The following is a 17,965-nucleotide window of genomic DNA, read 5'->3' as shown; positions in this document are numbered from 1 at the left end:
CGTCACTCTTTTATTTCTAACACAATTTTCTTTACTAGTTACAATTGATATAATGGGAAACATACATGTAATCGGATGAACTTTGGATTAATTTACAATGTTATTAAAAAAAATAAAAAAATAAAAAAAAGGGGTAGCAAAAAAAAAAAAGTGGTTCTAGGCGCGCAGTCCGGAACCGCGGGACTGCTACGGTCGCAGGTTCGAATCCTGCCTCGGGCATGGATGTGTGTGATGTCCTTAGGTTAGTTAGGTTTAAGTAGTTCTAAGTTCTAGGGGACTGATGACCACAGAAGTTAAGTCCCATAGTGCTCAGAGCCATTTGAGCCATTTTTGAGTTAGTGGCGCGAGAAGCAGCCTCCGCTACAGATTATCAGGTGTCATGCGAAATGTTGATATAGGTGTAGTTGCATAAGAAAATATAAGACAAATTATTGCTCGTATGGAATCACAGAGACAGTACTTTTCCCCATGCTCCACTTGGGCGTAGAGCAGGACAGAGGACGACTAGTAGTGGTGAAACGTACCCTCCGCCATGTGCCGGATGGTGGTTTGTGAAGTATGCGTGTATCTGATAGTAACAGTGTAGATAACTATCCGCATGAGGCCACCAAAATAACGCTCTGTCCTCTAGAGCAAATAGTTTCACGAGTAAGTTCTCTTACCAACAGCAGACATCATGCCCTCAGGTAGACACACAACCAGTACCTATGTGTTACCTTAGATTTTTTACAGTTGAACAGACGCCTGCAGGACCTGCTCTCTTAATGATGCGACAGGGATTTGCGGCGGCGACCTCTTGTTACTATTTGATCAAACTCCACATACGTTGAGCTGTGCAAGTCCATTTCGAAGGCTCTTACCAATAACAGAACCACGAAAAAAGAAGATTTTGGAAATAATTTAGGCATAACCTCAAGGTAAGAATTGAATCCTCTGCCAAGTTTCACTTTGTGAAGAAGCAACTACGTCCCACTCCACAATTCATTCACCATGTTCCTGATAAAATCGAATTTTTCATAATTTTGGATTCCAGTGAAAATGGAAACTGTGAACTGAACATTCTGTTCCTTGTGTAGTCAAGTATAAAAGCATCACACCGAAATCACTGTTTAAATATATTATTTTCTGAGCCATTTCGTAAAATGTGAAATTTGAAGGGAAACCACCCGTTTGGCTTAACTCACAAATTAGTACATTCAGCACCATATTCCGCATATAACATAATACGGCTATACCACTTTTCAAGTAACATGTCAAGTAATATTTCAAGGTACAAATTTTTCATAATAGGCAGTTTCGTAAGTTAAAGTTTAAAGAAGTTTCATTTTAAAATCATAGTACCGAAATTTATTTGAGAAGAGGTTTCAAATTCATTCATCTTGTATTCAGAACCATCCTGCATTGTAGAAAGAAACTTATGTCGGTTGGTCAACCGTTCATGTTTTGTTTGGAGGATATATATATATATATATATATATATATATATATATATATACTAGTACGTTACCATATGTCGTATTTCGGTACGTTTTAGCGTGTCACCTGTTTAAGAAGCTGTATGGGAATAAAACTTTCCACTTGTTGGGAGAGCAAACTTACAACTGAAGAAGGTGACCAAAATTTAATGAAATTCGTAATTCTGAACGTGGATAGAATATATGACTTTCTAATCTGAAGGGTGGCAGATCCTGGGACTTATTTCGTTGTGAAACGATTTCTTTCTGTAAGGAATTGACGCATCCCGTAAATAATCAGACTTTCATGTCTTATCTGGTTTATAATGATTCGTTAATTTAATTGCTGTCTTATGTATTATTGTCATGTATTTTTACTTCGTTACCCATTACTGGCTCACCATCACTGTCAAGTTGTCCTAGCACCTGCCGGATTCAGTCTGTTTACAGTAGTCGTCATGGTGGTGCAAAACCTAACTGTGTTTGACTGAAACAAGTTTCAGTTACTGGAGATTTACATATTCTAGATCATAGACATATGCTCTTCAATTATTGTTAAGTTGTGCTTAAATGGGTGATGGTTGGTTTCCAATTGATTGGCCCAGCGTTTGCTTTTGCTGGACCTGTCTACTTCATCTATGTGCCAGCATTGTGTACACCTTCCTGTGTTTTTCGTTGAGTTGTCTATTTCATGCCGTCTTTAGTTAATTTGCGGAATTAGTACTAGAATTAGAAGTTTAGGTGTCTACACAAATTTGTATTTCTTTTTTGAAATGAGTTCTACGTTTGTGCCCACCTACTGTGTTTCATTACTTTTCCTTCATTTTTCTTATAGGAGTAATTAAGTTGAGGTTATTTATTTTCCTTGCGCTCTGCAGTTCTCTCAGTCGCATTTACTTTAAGGGTCAGGTATTTTTTCGATTTTGCATTTTATGTAAGATAATAAGCTTATGTGTAATTGTTGGTTTTGGGTGCAAGTAAAATTTTCGTTTTTTTTTTTTTGTGGTCATGTACACTGATTTGCTAGATTGTGTTGCTGAAAAATATCTATAAACTTGACAGCTATTTACTTCCCAGCAAAGCCCCAACACTTACCAATTTCAACGTTTCCTGCACCACACTACAAAGACTAAATCCCTGGTAGTTTTAGAACTGAACCTTCGTCCTGTAAAGGGAAGTCAGACTGACAGAGGAACATTAGCTAATAAATGCACATCCAGATGAGTTACATACTCTTCAGTGGAGGTGAAACTGAATGTTGTATTATAAACGTTTTCATACCTCACATCAGACAGACTTCTTCAGTTTGCTATTTAATTGTAGCTGTCACACTGGAAACTAACTTTCCTTAAATACTCAACAGAAATTTTGAAACATCTTTCAGACTGATGTAAGGCCATTTTTCAGGCAAAACGGTGTGATTACCGTGTGTGACTCAAAACATTTGGTGACAAACGGCTAAACTTTCTCAAGCGCAACGCAAATTTCGCTGACACGTGTATTTGTATGAAGTATTTGCATGAAGTTTCAGTTTATGTTTTCCATATTAATTAGTATTACTACGAAAGCTTGGAAAGCTAATGGATGCTTCTGTAGTGAGTCCCATCTCATACATGAAGACACGTGCAACGCATATATCTTTCTGATTTGTACGATCTGAATCTAAGTATACAATAAAATCAACTTTGAAACCATAACAACTCTCGACCGAAATATCTATGAGGGTTGATTTGAAGTCGCTATTCTCGGTGGAACAGCATTCAGCGACAAATCGCAAAACCTACTGGGAAGCTGAAGATATTAATAAGACAACGAATAATGCGTGGTGGAGCAAAACCGTGCGTTTCTTGTTTGTAACGGAATTGTTATAAGGAATCAAGAGTGATAAGAAACCCAGTACTGATCGCGAATAAGCAAAGGCACGTGGTTTCATGCTCACACAAAGAGAAATTTTAATACAATGAAGAGATGCTGATACTGTTTGTAGAGACGATCTAATATTCTAGTACTTTGATTGCCCTATATGGGCAACTGTAAAACGTCTCAAATGCCGCTCAAAATCTATGAAGTTCCAAATATCTCTACATAAGCACAAAAGAAAAGTGACATGACCAGCGTAATCTGCTTATTATTGGTTAAGAGAGAGAAAATCAAACTGGGGGCCTAGGGATGTGACAGACTCAACTGTATATCTGGTCTCACGATCTCACACTTGTCAAAAGTATGAATTAAGCCAAGTGTTTGTAGCGACCTCGCGTTAATATATGCTGCAGCATGACACGAAACAACAACACAGAATCCAAACTAAACACGGTTGCCTTTTGCAACAAAATGTCACTATTAATTCAGCCCAAACATCCACGGTATCGGAAAACTTATTTCCACTATACTCCACTAAAAAGGTGGCACTATGTATGCTGCACAAAATCTATTGAACACTTCCTTGAAAGTGTGGCACTAGGACAGAAATATTGAAACACAATAAGAAATAATCGGTAACACGTATTCGTATTAATAATGGTGATACAAGACCTTACTTAACTTGCTGTCCTGTACATAATGCAATCAAAATTTGAGTACGTAATTAGCTACCAGCTATGAGACATTTATAGAAAAGCATTTTTATTTGCCATCACTTGTATTTATTAAAATTATTATTTCAACCATTGGGAATTGGAAGTCTGAAGGAACAGAACGTATGTAGTATGCACAGACTAAAAATTCGAAAAACAAATATTGTATTTTTGAATACCAACACCATATACAATACTATAAAAAGTATAACATCTGTTGATTTAAAAATGCATATTTCTCATAGAAGACAATGGTCGTTTATACAGCGCTATTATTACATCATGGCTCTTACGTTAGTTTCATATGCTCATTTTACTTGATTGAAGTTTTCTGTGAGATTGCGTCGTTTAGCCTTTGTTTTTCTTATTTTACACTCGCATAACGTAGCAACATCATAGTTCCAACGTTGAATATGGTCTTGTTAACTAGTACAGTATTTGTCTGACAGATCCTCTTACGTTTTCTCTTTGTCATATTAGACTCTTTGGTCATTTGATGTTAGGAATGCCTGAGATGGGAGTCGTCTGTTGTCAGGAATGCATATTCAACTTACATGAGTTTTTAAAGTTATTGTCAAAACATTGTTATATTACATTTCTTGTTTTGTCATTGTTAAATTTGATATACGAAAGTGACTCATATGAGAAATATGCATTTTTAAACCAACAGATACTATAATTTCGTAGGTCCCTTATATAATGCTAATGTTCAGAGGTACAACTCTTACATTTATAGTTGTCTATCAATACTATGTATATTTTTTCTGTTCTTTTCAGTCTTTCAATCGGTGGAGTATAAATTTGATATAGACACCTAATGGCAAATGAAAATGGTTTTCAATAATACAATGAAATCTAAATAACTTTGCTGTGTCTTGACAGTCTACGATAATGTCACTATGACTTAAAATACTGTGCAGACATTTGAAGCTGACTATTCTTATTGTTTCATAAATAGTGAAGTTCAGTATTCTAATTGTTCCGTAAATGATGACTTCTAAGTCAGAGCCATGGTGTTCTAAAAGGAAATCAAGGGATGGTGGTCAGTATCATAATTTCCAAAAAAACTCCAATGTAGGAACTAGGAAAACTGTAACTGTAACTGTAAAAACTACCGGCGCTGCAGGAACTGGGAGAGTGTGCACGGCGAATCGACTTTTGGGCCTGTTCACTGTTGGATCTCCATCCATGCCAGTACTAGGAGGAAGGAAAATAGTCCACATTTGACACCGCTATCTCTGGCGATTGGCAACACTATTGGTGGACGAATATGACACGCTAATGGACATGGCGCCCGAATCAGCAGGTAGACCTAATCAGTGAGTGCCATCTGGAGGCTGCCGCTCAGAGCTAAGAAGGCGCCAGGTGAACGGTCCCTCTCGGGCGAGGGCCCCTCGTGTTATTTTTGTGTATCTCTTGAGCCTCGTACACTATAAAGAGATTCCAGCGACCAGCGACCATATGTGTCAGCCGCTTTGGCAACACTAGAGCTAACTTCATTTCCCGCTAAGGCCTCCAAGTGGCTCTCGCAGTGGATAGTTGTTGAACTCAAGGAGACAAGTCACATGGTTGTATGAGAAGATGAGGTGACAGCCAAATAGGCTTTTCAGCGTACGAGAAGAAATCGGACTGGTGAGCTGTACACCTGCAGTGCTTACGAAACAAATCGGCTTGGATAACAGACATGTTTCAACAAGCAATAGCAACTTTCAGTTATTCATTAATTGTAAATAGTACCAAGAGTGTGTCAATACATTCTTTAAAGCACATTACAAACAGCACAGAACGGAGTCTGTAGACAATGTTATTTACACGACCACCGTCTTCAGAACGGAGTGAAATAAGTATAGTGAGAGCCTTTTCCTTCACTGTGTGTTAGCCATGTTGGATTGCAGTGGATGAAAGAGCGATTGTCGTTCGTCGAAAATGACAAAAGTGAAGGGACGCCTCCTAATATCGCTTGGAACCTCCTTATAACCGGCATAGTGCAGCAGTTCGACAAGAGATGGACTCAACAAGTAGTTGGAAGTTCCAGGAGAAAAATTGAGCCATGCTGCTTCTCTAGTAGTCTATAATTGAGAAAGTGTTGCCAGGGCACGAAGTGACCTCTTCATTACGCCCCATCCACTTACGATGAGATTTATATCGGGCGATCTGGGTGGCCAAATTGTAACGCCGGAAATGCATATACTCCTATTTCCATCTATTGTACTATTATTTTTTTTCCTTGTTTTGTTACCTCAAGATATGACATTTCTGTCTCTTTATATATTGTAATTGTTTTACTGTTTGTATATATATATTTATGCACTCATGTCGATGTATAATTGGTTTGTTTCGTAAATATTATTTGTATTTTTACGCTGGGTCTTGCCTAGGGAAAACTGCTATCGAACGATTACGTCGATAGGTCGTGTGACGAATCAAAGTGTGTAGGATCTTTGGTAGTGTTAACTCTGCCGCGTGGAGCGCGGGCAGAACAGTGAGAGTCTGGCGGGAGTAGCGAGTGGAGCAGGTGTCGTGTGACGCTCCCGCGAGTTGCCGCGCTTTCGGGGTTTGGCAGCAAGTAATTGCGCTCGACTCGCGATGATAGTTTCTGACATGGTGTCGCGGACGGGAAGCATTAGCTGGCGTACATCAAGAGCCCGTTTCGCCTGGTGACCGTGTCGAGAAGAAGGCGCGCCAACATCCAGCTTCTGCAACAGCGACGGCCGACAATGAGTGACTGTCGCCACCTCCTCGATCGACGGCTTCAAACCTTCAATCAACCAACAAGGAAGACTAAAAGCACGTAAAGTTTCAGAACTGTATGGCAGACCTCAGCTTTTCAAATTGTTCCATTTGCCTCGCAAAATTACAGCAACTTAGCATGAACCTTTGTTGCTCATTGTCCCAATTGCATTGCCGAGCAGGGTCCCTTCCTTTTCCGAAATGAACCCGAGTGTCGTTGAAATTCAAACGCCAGCATTAAAATAATATGATTAGATTTCACTGCTTTAATTTCAATGTTCAGTAGCTGGCTACAATATTTAGGTTACACGAGCACAAATTTAGAGTGCGAGTTTTGTTAGCATATTTTAGCTTACCTGTGACTGCAGCTCAGCTTGGTACGTACTAAATTTTACTATTGTTAATAGTTCAGAATCATCTAATTCAAGTTCAAAGTTAAATCTCTTGTTTCTAAATTGCGTAGAGTCAAGTTGCTTTTGAAATGATTGTTGAGGTAGTCCAAGACTAACCGTATTTTACTGGATTTCGATGTGCTTCAGAAAGAAAGCTCACTATTAACTTCAGTCACTAAATTAACTTTCGATTTTCCGGTTTTATTAATTCTTTTGCTAAATTAAGTCAGAGTGTAGCGAAATTTATTACTTCTGACAAACTTTCAGTTTTCACGTTACACGTGTCAACCTTCAGTTGCCACGCTTCTAGTGCTAATTATATGTGTAATAACCTTTCTTTTTCAGTTACTATAGTAATTGTCCTTAGGACTGGCGACCGTGATTTCCCCCAAATCTCAAATATCTAATTACCGCTAGTTAATTGTTAACGTAACGGCCGCACATTTACTTTCTTTATTAACTTTACCCCTTTTCAAAATTGATTTCCACCAGTTTCATTTGCATTTTTCCTTTCATTGAGATGTAACCCTTTCCTCCCTCTTTACCGATAGATTAACTTCGGTGACGATTGCTTTTCCCAAATTTCCATTAGGTACACGCGGTTTAATTTCTCACTGTCATTAAAGTCGATAAGTGAGGGGGGAGGTTACACGTGGCGACCTGGTGACAGCACAATCTTCAAATTTGAGGTTGTTCTGGACACGAATTTTGCATTGTACAAATCTCGTAACAAAGTACTGGTTACGAAATGGTCGATACGTCAGCGAGAATATTAGTGTGAGGAATCCTAATTAGATTTGAGATTTGGCATTTATATTGAAAATTATTAAAATGAGTGAAGGCAACAATTACCAAAATTTGGTAGGCTTGGATAAGGAACAATCGGTCGAACAGTGGGGAACGCGCACCGCGGTACCCATTGTTCAGGGACAGGCGGCTAGCATGAAAGATGCGACCGCCGAAACGCAACAAAGAGCAGAAATGGAATTCCACACTTTAGAAAATGTTTCGGAGTCGGAAGTGAAAATCAAATGCGAATCCCTTGATGACGAATACGGGGGGACAATTAAAGAGGAAGCCGCTACGGAAGTAAAACCGGTAGTTTCCGGGAATTTAACTGATTTATTGAATGTTTTGATTAACGAAATCAAGAGTCAATCGGCCAAGCAAGAAGCTCAGTCTGAAAAAATTGAACGAAAGCTAGACAGTCAGAACAAAGCTATTAATGTTGTTAACAACAATGTTGAAGTTGTTAACACAAAAGTTGATAAAATCAAAGACGATATTGTCGTGATTAATACCGAAATCGGTAATCTTAAACAGGAAATGATAGGCGTTCAGGCGGAAATTGCGAGCATAAATACTCGTTTTGATTCCGAAATTAGCAGAATCGAGAAAAGTGTAGGAGACGCAATTGCTCCGATCATCGAGAATAAGGTGACGGAACAAATTCAATTAGTGAGAAAAGAGGATCAACAGAAGGTGGAAACTTTAAAGGCTTTAGTATCCGAAGTAGATACCAAAGTGACGAAGCAGGCTAACACCTGCGAAGAGAAAAAGAGGGAAGTGGAAACGCTTGCGACAACCACTTGCCAAGTGATTACGAGGGTGTCGGAATTAGAAAGGAAACTTGACGAAAAACAGAGCTATGTGCCAATCTGTGCACATAGTTCGGAGTTGTTGACGAAAGAGGAGCGGTTCGACCCCTTGAAAAAAGGCGGTATACACCCGACGGATTTCATTAAAAATTGTGAAAGAGTTTTACCCAGATCATGGACTGATGAGAGAAAAATTAATGCGATTATTGATGTGTTGGCTGGTGATGCCAAGCGTTGGGGCTTAAACCTCAACATTACGAACCTGACTTTTGACGAATTTAAAAATTTGTTTCTGGCTGAATACTGGTCAGAGCAAAAACAGCAAAGTGTCTGGCGCGAATTTGTCGTATCGAGGCCTTTCGATGCGAATTCGCGCGGTTCGATGAAGGAGTTTTGTGAGGGCTGGATCCGCAAGTTGGAATATTTGCGTGACCGCCGCTCGGAATCCGAAATAGTCTGGGAACTCTACAAGAAGCTTCCAGATGATACAAAACGATACGTAGGAAGCAATTACAGGACAATCAATGATTTCCTGGAAAGAGTGGAGGACGAGGACAATTGGCGCAATAATCGCGACAGTGGCAGAGGCCGTGGTAACAACAACGGGTACCACAGCAACCACAACAACGATAACCACGGGAATAATGCATACCGCAACCATGGCAGCAATAACAATAATGGTTCGGACCGTAATAGCAATCGGTACAATGCAAATAATAACAGGAATGACGGAAACCAGTATCATACTAACGTGATACGGGCTTCACAGAATAGTAATAACGCCAGAGGGTGTGATCAGCCGCCTCAGCAGCATCCGGGGAGCGTATCTGCTGGGACGAGACAGGGAAACCATTAGCCGCGCCGGTGAGGGGCCGACCAGGCGTGGAGAAATTTTGGCGGCCCAATAACAGGAGAAAACCCAGGTGTCGTCGTTATGAAAACTCCGTGTGGAATAATCAACGGCGGGAGAGTGTGCCAGTGTTAGGAGAAAGGAGTGCGCCCACAACTAGTAGATCAACTGTATACACGGCAGTAGAAAATACATTCACTGTCAGTGAGAAAAATTTAAGTAGTGTTCCGGAAATCGATTATAAAGGGGCAGCTGTAATACCCACAGCGGAACTGGAGATTGAGTTTAAGAATGATTCGCAGTTGTTGAGAGAAGATCAGATGTCGGATAACACGTCCGTCGTTGAGCGAGGGGATGCAGAGAGGGATGAGGTCTGGTTAAGGCAGTTCGGTCGCTTATACGACGAACTAAGAGATTATAGGGGCCTGTACGGGAGAAGCATTTATGGAGAGGGCGGGCAGAATTTGCCGCGTCTCGTCCCACAGGAAGGTAGTATTTGTGAAGTGATGGAAAGTTCTGGCCCTAACCGGCAGACTTTGCCAGAAATAGTTGATGTTAATGGGGAGCACGAGCAAGATTCGTCGTGTTTCGTCCCGCAGGAGTTAGATGTTGAAGTAGTAACGGAAAGTTCTGGCCCTAACCGGCAGACTTTACCGAAAGTTATAGTGATAGAAGTAGCCGACCCATCCGACGCAAACCTCCAGTTTAAACGTTGCGAGAGTATTAAGGAGAAAGATTACGAAAATTTTAGTGATAGCCGGACACGATTGGTAGAAAACCACGTAGATTACAGTGTGTATGAGGTTAGAGCTGACGTTATACGGTCAGACGATAGCAGTGTGGGTTGCGCAGATCCAGAGGAAGTAATTTCAGATGCTACTGGGCACATTTCTCCAGGTAGATTGGCAGATGAGATCAATCTGACTAAAGAGGAATCAACGAAGGTGACAATTAGTGAATTGATAGCAATGCAACACTCACTAGTTGATGAGTTACAGGAAAAGGTTTCGGTATTGGAGGCGAAGCTAGAGACTAAGCCTCAGGACAAACGTGTTGAAATTAAAACTGTATGTGAACAGAGACTGAAAAAGCCGCCAGATAAACCGGATTTAGGATCAAAGCCGGATGGTTTTTTCTGGAATGACCTGGATATAGACGAGGATTTACTGTGGGAAAATAAAGAAACAGTCGAGGACAAGTGTGGACAGATAGTAGTGTCTGTTAATATGCAAGACCTACAACTAAACGTGTTGATTGACACCGGTGCAGAATTGAGTGCTGTATCTGGGAAAATATTTGAGTTACTGAAAGACAGACCTGGCATCGTAGTTATGCCAGTAACAGGAGTGAAAATTATCGGTGCTACTGGGAAGGCCAGTAAACCGGCACAAAACAGATTTTTGTCAACTTCGAGATATGTGGGGCACGATTTGAGCAAGAGTTTGTCGTCGTGCCAGACTTAACTACGGAAGTAATTATCGGGTTAGATTGGCTATTAAAGTACCGTGCAGTGATTAATTGCGAAAGCAAAACTTTGACATGTACGTCCCAAGATAAAACAATAGTAGTTAGTTTTGACGAGGCAGGAGACGGTGTGCATAGGCAATACCAGCCTATACACATTGTTAACTGGCCGGATGGTATTGATGTAGGTATGAATTTAAACTGCCGTAAAGTGAGGAATCTCGGCATTGACAAAAGTGTAGAAAGTTTAGTGGAAGAGATAATCAAATTCCCTCCACGGATTAACATTAGTATTGGTGTGAAAAAAGATCGTTTGCGAGAAGTAATGAAGTTAAAAGCCGATGCTCGCATACGTCGTCATGACGCTAAAGCGCGTTTTTCTAAGTTTGCGATCGGAGACTTAGTACTTGTAAAAGCTCATGAGAAATCGAGCGAGATAGACAATGAAATCTCTAAATTTAAGTTTGTTTATAATGGACCATATAAAGTCATTGGTATACCTCACACAAATGCTTATTGCTTAGAGTATCCAAGCTCTGGAAAGCTATTAGGTATACGAAATATAATAGATTTGAAATTGTACCAACCTAGGATCGATTAATACCACACAATGGGTAATTTGTACAATATGTAAATATAGAGTGTAAGATTTAAGGTTTGCTAGATTGCCATGCTTTTGACTGACCAAGAGGACATTAAAGAAGTTGTAATTAATAAGTAATTAATTTTGACTAAATGATTTAAGAGAGAGTGATTATTTATCAATTGAAAAATCCAAGCTGCTAATTTAAGTTTTCAGCTGAGTCACAGTAGATTAAGCAACGTAAATATGATTTTGTAACTAGCTGTAAGATTTCATGAATATGTGTTTTACTAGTCATTGCCGATGTACTTAGACGCTGTTTTAAGTTTCAGGCTAGTACATGCGTGTGATGATGGACAGTGTTGAGTTATCCACTGTGATAGTGTTTATGGACTCCTTGAGATTACTCGGGAGTGAGTTTTTCCTAAAGAATTCAGTGAAACGGACGTTCTGGAAACGCCGTCACAAGGGCGAGTGAGATCAAGCGTGCCGCACACGCGGGCGCAACAATACTGGCGAGGCGAGCCGCTGTCGGCTCTTGTGCCGCTGTTGGCTCTTGTGCCGCTGTCGGCATTCTTTGTACTTGCGAGTACGAAAGGCGGAATAGTTTTTCTTCCCGGACAGCTGATGTGAAAGAATTCTGCTGTCAATATTTATGTTTTTTTCGATCTACTGAATATTATTTTCTTGTTTAGCGTTAAGTGGAATCTCATGACGAGATATTAATTGTGAAAAGGTTATGTAAAAATGTGTATTCTATGTAATTAATTATTAATTTGCGTATTTTGATCTACCGGTTTTTATGACCATGTACTCTGATTAATTTTGCAAATAGTATTCCATTTCTCATAGTGTTACGAATTTTAATGATTTTGGAATAGCTAAACCATTTTCTATATCTTCTATGAATTTTAATATGTTGTCAACCTGTTTTATTTTGTGCAAGATGACAGAGTGGAAAAAGATTAGGAGTGTCCCCACTCAATTATTATGGTCTAAAAAATTGATTTATGATTAATTAGACGAATGCTAAATTTTGTTGATGTTTTGAGCATATGCATCTCCGCTGTTTCTTTTTTGGGACATTTTCTGAGTCTGTTTACGTTACACGAACATCCTCAGACAATGTGGGGCACGTGTAACGCCGGAAATGCATATACTCCTATTTCCATCTATTGTACTATTATTTTTTTTCCTTGTTTTGTTACCTCAAGATATGACATTTCTGTCTCTTTATATATTGTAATTGTTTTACTGTTTGTATATATATATTTATGCACTCATGTCGATGTATAATTGGTTTGTTTCGTAAATATTATTTGTATTTTTACGCTGGGTCTTGCCTAGGGAAAACTGCTATCGAACGATTACGTCGATAGGTCGTGTGACGAATCAAAGTGTATAAGATCTTTGGTAGTGTTAACTCTGCCGCGTGGAGCGCGGGCAGAACAGTGAGAGTCTGGCGGGAGTAGCGAGTGGAGCAGGTGTCGTGTGACGCTCCCGCGAGTTGCCGCGCTTTCGGGGTTTGGCAGCAAGTAATTGCGCTCGACTCGCGATGATAGTTTCTGACATGGTGTCGCGGACGGCAAGCATTAGCTGGCGCACATCAAGAGCCCGTTTCGCCTGGTGACCGTGTCGAGAAGAAGGCGCGCCAACATCCAGCTTCTGCAACAGCGACGGCCGACAATGAGTGACTGTCGCCACCTCCTCGATCGACGGCTTCAAACCTTCAATCAACCAACAAGGAAGACTAAAAGCACGTAAAGTTTCAGAACTGTGTGGCAGACCTCAGCTTTTCAAATTGTTCCATTTGCCTCGCAAAATTACAGCAACTTAGCATGAACCTTTGTTGCTCATTGTCCCAATTGCATTGCCGAGCAGGGTCCCTTCCTTTTCCGAAATGAACCCGAGTGTCGTTGAAATTCAAACGCCAGCATTAAAATAATATGATTAGATTTCACTGCTTTAATTTCAATGTTCAGTAGCTGGCTACAATATTTAGGTTACACGAGCACAAATTTAGAGTGCGAGTTTTGTTAGCATATTTTAGCTTACCTGTGACTGCAGCTCAGCTTGGTACGTACTAAATTTTACTATTGTTAATAGTTCAGAATCATCTAATTCAAGTTCAAAGTTAAATCTCTTGTTTCTAAATTGCGTAGAGTCAAGTTGCTTTTGAAATGATTGTTGAGGTAGTCCAAGACTAACCGTATTTTACTGGATTTCGATGTGCTTCAGAAAGAAAGCTCACTATTAACTTCAGTCACTAAATTAACTTTCGATTTTCCGGTTTTATTAATTCTTTTGCTAAATTAAGTCAGAGTGTAGCGAAATTTATTACTTCTGACAAACTTTCAGTTTTCACATTACACGTGTCAACCTTCAGTTGCCACGCTTCTAGTGCTAATTATATGTGTAATAACCTTTCTTTTTCAGTTACTATAGTAATTGTCCTTAGGACTGGCGACCGTGATTTCCCCCAAATCTCAAATATCTAATTACCGCTAGTTAATTGTTAACGTAACGGCCGCACATTTACTTTCTTTATTAACTTTACCCCTTTTCAAAATTGATTTCCACCAGTTTCATTTGCATTTTTCCTTTCATTGAGATGTAACCCTTTCCTCCCTCTTTACCGATAGATTAACTTCGGCGACGATTGCTTTTCCCAAATTTCCATTAGGTACACGCGGTTTAATTTCTCACTGTCATTAAGGTCGATAAGTGAGGGGGGAGGTTACAAAATCTTACTCTCGAAATGTCCGGAATGTTCTTCAAAACAATCATGTACAACTGTGGCCCGGTGACAAAGCCCATTGTCATCTATAGAAATTCCATGGTTTTTTGGGAATATAAGGTCCATGAATGACTGTTGATGATCGGCAAGAGGTTCTGTTGGACCCGAGCAACCGGTCAACTGAGTGTAACACGGTCCACACCATTATAGGAGCCACCACCAGCTCACGTAGTGCCTTGTTCACTAGGCCACGCTTTTCCAGTCTTCTAGGTTCCAACCAATACGGTCATGAGCCCAGGAGAGGCCCTGAAGGCCAAGTCGTGCTTTTAGCATGGGCAATCGCGTCGGTCGCCTGCTGTCATAGCCCATTAAGGACAAATTTCACCTCGCTTTCCTTACTGATACTTTCGTCTTACGTCCTACATTGATTTCTGCTGTTATTTCGGGCGGTGTGGCTTGTCTGTTAGCACCAACAACTTTACGAAAACGCCGCTGCTCTCGGTCGTTAAGTGAACACCTTCGGCCACTGCATTGTCCGTGGTGGGAGGGAACGCAGAGATTTGGTATTCTCGGCACACTCTTAAAGCTATGTATCTCGAAATATCGAATTCCGCAACGATTTCTGAAATGGAGTGTCGCTTATGTCCTGCTTCAGCTATCAATACGCGTTCAAAGTCTATTAATTCCGGTCGTGCATCCATAACCACGTGAGGAACCTTTTGGAATGAATCATCCGACAAGGGTAGGCCATAACGTTAGTATCTCAGATTTACTTCAAACTTTGTACGTCTTCTGTAGGTCATTAAAACAACATAATGCACAAACAGTAAGGTACACTACTCTGTAAATTCCGAGAAAACCGCAAGAGAAGTTTTATGCTCGTACTATGTGACTATGTACCTGTGCGTAGGAGTCGGACATAAAAGTTCATTGTCAGCAAGTGATTAGCGTTCAAGGTTCGTGCAATGAACTTGTAGGAGGTGGTGGTTCGACTCAAACTCAACCTCAGTTTTTAATCTATTTTTTTCCCATCGGTGGTCATATTATTTAATTTATACGATATTTAAGAGGTAATATAATGAAAAAACCACGTGAATTTGCATGAAGTATTTGCGTGAAGTTTCAATATGTTTTCCATATTCGTATGAAAATTACTATCCCGCAACGTATGATATCGAGAGGACATCCGGACGTATAATTGCACATTACCCTTGTGGTCTGGCACTTTTGTGAATAACATCATTCGCATAATTATTTATCGAGCTTTGACCTGGGCTTTCCAAGCCTGTCCCTCGTCCTTGAAAATCTAACTGGAAATAGTAAATAAGTCAAATAACATATGCAATTTACTACAGCTGAAATATACTACAAATCAACGAAAATCTCATGTAACTTAAATAATGTGACCAATAATGAAATAAATGGTTTAAAAAATAATTGACGATCGACACTAGTATTACGCAAAACGGGGATGTAACAGATGAGACTTCTGCAGTTCTGAGTGAAGCCTTATGCGCTCAAAAATGCGGCATCGCGTGCGTTCATTACCTTGTCGGTGTTTAGGCAGCGTCAGGGCGGCGCAGCTCCTCACATCTCGCCGTCTCGGAAGCAACTCTTTTCTAACTTCTCCTTACTACCATTTACCGAAGTTGGTTTAAAAAAAAAAAAACTATCGGGCTGTGTTTTCATCTGACCAATCAGGGTCTCAATGTTAACCTTAAGCTCCGCGTACAAAAATTCTGTCCATCCAATGAGAAACGTTATACTTTTCGTGGTGGGGCAATGTTTTTAAAGTTTGCAACGTAACAGAGACGTGAAAAAGTCTCACGCTAAAACTTGCAGCTGGTGTGGCCCTTTTTGTGTTATCGTAAGATCTATACTGTTCTTCTGGAGGGCTCTAGCTTTTAACATGGGCTGGGGTGTGGTCCTAGCGGTTAGCTGGACACGTGGGTGTCCGTCCCTTATCGTAGGGCCTTCTAGCTAAACACGGTTCTGCTCGCAGCTTCTGTTCTCGTTTCTCACCTCGGAACTGCGTCTGTCTCACGGTGGGAAGGTATGACATGCATTTAGGCATTCTTGTGTTAGTCTGTGGTATTCCATTTGCTCACTCGTTACTCGTATTACTTTGGTTAATTTAATGTCACGATTTATTCGGAGCTATGTGACACACTACTGGATTTGCTTATCATGTCAGGGTTTTCATGGAAGGTGTTGGATTTGCCTGACATCTTACACAAGTCTTGAAACTGTGATATCGTAAAAAACTGTAAAATAGCGGAAAGTTGAGGAATCTGAAATATAAAAACATGGCGTTGACGATGCGGATGAAGATACACAGTAAGTAGACAGGCACAATTAAAAATAACATGGCGACAGTCTAGTTTCTATTCACATGAGATAAAAAAACACAACTAGCGATAGTATGGTGGCTGTTTGCAACACTGACAGGGGATGTACAACACTGATCATTTACTTCAAACAGCACCAGCACTGTAGAGGCGACACGGCGGCAGATGCGGGCGGGGGGAGGAGCCCGACGGATGAGGGGAAAAAGGGGGGGGAGGCAAGAAAAAGGAAAAAAATGGGGAGCCGATGGAGGGGGGCAGGTGGACGCGAGAAGGAATGGGGAAGGCAGTGGAGGGGAAAGCAAAAGGACTTGGGGGAGAAGGGAGTCAGAGAGGGTAGTTGGGGAAAAAACAGGATGGAAGTGGGGGATAGAGGGAGCCTGGGAAAAGGACAGTGGGAAGGAGGGGCAAGTGATGATCGGAACAGATAGGAGTTATAAATGGAGAGAGAGACGGCATCATCTGGGAGTTGATGGAAGCCACCTTGGGAAAGGAGATGAAGGGTGTTGAGGTGGAGGGTAGGGGGGACACAACTGCGAAGACGTGGCAGGGGGCGGGGATGGGAGAGGAGAGGAGCAACCAGGGGATGAGAGGGATAAAGTCTGCGGGAGGTTTAGACGATGTGGTTATGTTTAAGGAAAAGGAGCAGATGGGGGAAAGGAATCAGGTCATAGAGGATCCGAGTGGTGGATGGGAGGTGTATACGGAAGGTGAGACGGAGTGCATGGCGCTCTAGGATCTGGAGAGACTGATAGCATTTGGGGGGAACGGCTTTACCAATACACTGCCCTTTTATATCTGGTGTATGCGATACCACCGCTATCTGTATATGTCCACATCGCTATCCCACGACTTTTGTCATCTGGGTGTAATGACGGGAAGACACAGTGGGGCTCTTGGCGCACAGGTGTTCCCCTGCTTCCGTGTTCGGTAGCCCAGGCGGGCTAACTCACCTGCCAGCCCCGGGTGCCGTGCGGGAGGCTAACGCTGTTATCCTGTAGCCGCGCTGCCGCGCAAGCGAGGGCTGCGCCGCTACCCCTGCTTGTAATACGGTTATTCCGCACGCCAGCCGGCTGGCAATATCGTTACGTCAGCCAGTCGCTGCATAATCAGTGTCGCGCCAAATTACTTTCGGTTTCGTTACGGCACAGTGCGGTGCTCGGTACACAGTGGAGCAGTACGAACGTCCGGTCAGGTTTCCAACGGATTCTGCGTGCTTACGCATCGCGGCTTCGTAGC

The sequence above is a fragment of the Schistocerca piceifrons genome, chromosome 1 (assembly GCF_021461385.2).
Source record: "Schistocerca piceifrons isolate TAMUIC-IGC-003096 chromosome 1, iqSchPice1.1, whole genome shotgun sequence".
Classification (NCBI taxonomy): domain Eukaryota; kingdom Metazoa; phylum Arthropoda; class Insecta; order Orthoptera; family Acrididae; genus Schistocerca; species Schistocerca piceifrons.
Note: the sequence above shows the minus strand (reverse complement) of the source record.